This window comes from Daucus carota, chromosome 9 (assembly GCF_001625215.2).
Source record: "Daucus carota subsp. sativus chromosome 9, DH1 v3.0, whole genome shotgun sequence".
Classification (NCBI taxonomy): Eukaryota; Viridiplantae; Streptophyta; class Magnoliopsida; order Apiales; family Apiaceae; genus Daucus; species Daucus carota.
Genome location: NC_030389.2, coordinates 139,134 through 143,322, shown reverse-complemented (window position 1 = coordinate 143,322; position 4,189 = coordinate 139,134).

The following is a 4,189-nucleotide window of genomic DNA, read 5'->3' as shown; positions in this document are numbered from 1 at the left end:
TGAAGTTGAAAACAACTTGTAGCTTCATTTTCAGTTGTTTAAAATTAGAATCAACTTGTAGTTTCATTCTTGACTCGTTTGAGCCCGGAAACAACTTGTTGCTTCTTTATTGGCTGGATTGAAGTTGGAAACAACATGTAGCTTCATTCCAGACTCGTTTCAAGTTTGAAAACAACTTGTAGCTTCATTTTCAGTTGTTTAAAATAGAATAAAAACTTGTAGTTTCATTCTTGACTCGTTTGAGCTGTAAATAACTTGTTGCTTCACTATTGGCTAGATTGAAGTTGGAACAACTTGTAGCTTCATTCTAGACTCGTTTGAAGTGGAAAACAATTGTAGCTTCATTTCGGTTGTTTAAAATTAGATTAACTTGTAGTTTCATTCTTGACTCGTTTGAGCCTGTAAACAACTTGCTTCATTATTGGCTAGATTGAAGTTGAAACAACTTGTAGCTTCATTCTAGACTCGTTTGAAGTGGAAAACAATTTGTAGCTTCATTTTCGGTTGTTTAAAATTAGAATGAACTTGTAATTTCATTCTTGACTCGTTTGAGCCCGGAAACAACTTGTTGCTTCATTATTGGCTGGATTGACGTTGGAAACAACATGTAGCTTCATTCCAGACTCGTTCAAGTTGAAAACAACTTGTAGCTTCATTTTCAGTTGTTTAAAATTAGAATCAACTTGTAGTTTCATTCTTGACTCGTTTGAGCCTTTAAACAACTGTTGCTTCACTATTGCTAGATTGAAGTTGGAAACAACTTGTAGCTTCATTCTAGACTCGTTTGAAGTGGAAAACAATTTGTAGCTTCATTTTCGGTTGTTTAAATTAGAATTAACTTGTAGTTTCTTCTTGACTCGTTTGAGCCTGTAAACAACTTGCTTCATTATTGGCTAGATTGAAGTTGGAAACAACTTGTAGCTTCATTAGACTCGTTTGAAGTGGAAAAACAATTTGTAGCTTCATTTTCGGTTGTTTTAAATTAGAATGAACTTGTAATTTCATCTTGACTCGTTTGAGCCCGGAAACAACTTGTTGCTTCATTATTGGCTGGATGACGTTGGAAACAACATGTAGCTTCATTCCAGACTCGTTTGAAGTTGAAAACAACTTGTAGCTTCATTTTCAGTTGTTTGAAATTAGAATCAACTTGTAGTTTCATTCTTGACTCGTTTGAGCCTGTAAACAACTTGTTGCTTCATTATTGGCTAATTGAAGTTGGAAACAACTTGTAGCTTCATTTTAGTCTCGTTTGAGTGGAAAACAATTTGTAGCTTCATTTCGGTTGTTTAAAATTAGAATCAACTTTTAGTTTCATTCTTGACTCGTTTGAGCCGGAAACAACTTGTTGCTTCATTATTGGGCTGGATTGAAGTTGGAAACAACATGTAGCTTCATTGCAGACTCGTTTGAAGTTGAAAAAAACTTGTAGTTTCATTCGTGACTCGTTTGAGCCGGAAACACTTGTTGCTTCATATTGGCTGGATTGAAGGTGGAAACACATGTAGCTTCATTCAGACTCGTTTGAAGTTGAAAACAACTTGTTGCTTTCATTTTCAGTTGTTTAAAATTAGAATCAACTTGTATTTTCTTTCTTGACTCGTTTTAGCCTGTAAACACTTTGTTGCTTCATTATTGACTAGATTGAAGTTGGAACCAACTTGTAGCTTCATTCTAGACTCGTTTGAAGTGGAAAACAATTGTAGCTTCCTTTTCGGTTGTTTTAAATTAGAATGAACTTGTAGGTTCATTCTTGACTCGTTTGAGCCCGGAAACAACTTGTTGCTTCATTATTGGCTGGATTGATTGTGGAAACAACATGTAGCTTCATTCAGACTCGTTTGAAGTTGAAAACAACTTGTAGCTTTCATTTTAGTTGTTTAAAATTAGAATGAACTTGTAGTTTCATTCTTGACTCGTTTGAGCCCGGAAACAACTTGTTGCTTCATTATTGGCTGGATTGAAGTTGGAAACAACTGTAGCTTCATTCCAGACTCGTTTCAAGTTGAAAACAACTTGTAGCTTCATTTTCAGTTGTTTAAAATTAGAATCAACTTGTAGTTTCATTCTTGACTCGTTTGAGCCTGTAAACAACTTGTTGCTTCACTATTGGCTAGATTGAAGTTGGAAACAACTTGTAGCTTCATTCTAGACTCGTTTGAAGTGGAAAACAATTTGTAAGCTTCATTTTTCGGTTGTTTAAAATTAGAATTAACTTGTAGTTTCATTCTTGACTCGTTTGAGCCCGGAAACAACTTGTTGCTTCATTATTGGCTGGAATTGACGTTGGAAACAACATGTAGCTTCATTCAGACTCGTTGCAGTTGAAAACAACTTGTAGCTTCACTTTCAGTTGTTTAAAATTAGAATCAACTTGTAGTTTCATTCTTGACTTGGTTTTAACCATGTAAACAACTTGTTGCTTCATTAGTGGCTTGATTGAAGTTGGGGAATCAACTGTAGGCTTCATTCTAACTCGTTGGAAGTTGAAACACTTGTAGCTTCAATTTTCAGTTTGTTAAAATTAGAATAACTTGTAAGTTTCATTTTTTGACCTCGTTTGATGCCTAGGAAACAACTTGTTGCGTCATTATTGGACTAGATTGCAGTTGGAAACCATGTAGCTTCAATCATTCGAGACTCGTTGAAGTGGAAAAAACATTGTAGCTCATTTTTAGTTGTTAAAATTATAGAATTAACTTTTAAGTTTCAATTCTTCTGACTCGTTGAAGCCGTAAACAACTTGTTGCTTTCATTATTGGCTGGATTGAAGTTGGAAACCACATGTCCTTCATTGCCAGACCGTTTAAGTTGAAAACAACTTGTTGCTTCTTTTTCATGTTGTTTAAATTAAGAATCAATCGTTGTAGTTTTCATTCTTTGAGTCTGTTTGAGCCTGTAAACAATTGTTGCTTCATTATTGGCTAGGATTGAAGTTGGAAACAACTTAGCTAGCTTCATTCTTAGACTCGGTTGAAGTGGAAAACAATTTGTAGCTTCATTTCGGTTGTTTAAAATTAGATTAACGTGTAGTTTCATTCTTGACTCGTTTGAGCCCGGAAACAACTTGTGTTGCTTCATTATTGGCTGGATTGACGTTGGAAACAACATGTAGCTTCATTCCAGACTCGTTTGAAGTTGAAAACAACTTGTAGCTTCATTTTCAGTTGTTTAAAATTAGAATCAACTTGTAGTTTCATTCTTGACTTGTTTGAGCCCGGAAACAACTTGTTGCTTCATTATTGGCTGGATTGAAGTTGGAAACAACATGTAGCTTCATTGCAGACTCGTTTGAAGTTGAAAAAAACTTGTAGTTTCATTCTTGACTCGTTTGAGCCCGGAAACAACTTGTTGCTTCATATTGGCTGGATTGAAGTTGGAAACAACATGTAGCTTCATTCCAGACTCGTTTGAAGTTGAAAACAACTTGTAGCTTCATTTTCAGTTGTTTAAAATTAGAATCAACTTGTAGTTTCATTCTTGACTCGTTTGAGCCTGTAAACAACTTGTTGCTTCATTATTGGCTAGATTGAAGTTGGAAACAACTTGTAGCTTCATTCTAGACTCGTTTGAAGTGGAAAACAATTTGTAGCTTCATTTTCGGTTGTTTTAAATTAGAATGAACTTGTAGTTTCATTCTTGACTCGTTTGAGCCCGGAAACAACTTGTTGCTTCATTATTGGCTGGATTGAAGTTGGAAACAACATGTAGCTTCATTCCAGACTCGTTTGAAGTTGAAAACAACTTGTAGCTTCATTTTCAGTTGTTTAAAATTAGAATCAACTTGTAGTTTCATTCTTGACTCGTTTGAGCCTGTAAACAACTTGTTGCTTCACTATTGGCTAGATTGAAGTTGGAAACAACTTGTAGCTTCATTCTAGACTCGTTTGAAGTGGAAAACAATTTGTAGCTTCATTTTCGGTTGTTTAAAATTAGAATTAACTTGTAGTTTCATTCTTGACTCGTTTGAGCCCGGAAACAACTTGTTGCTTCATTATTGGCTGGATTGAAGTTGGAAACAACATGTAGCTTCATTCCAGACTCGTTTGAAGTTGAAAACAACTTGTAGCTTCATTTTCAGTTGTTTAAAATTAGAATCAACTTGTAGTTTCATTCTTGACTCGTTTGAGCCTGGAAACAACTTGTTGCTTCATTATTGGCTGGATTGAAGTTGGAAACAACATGTAGC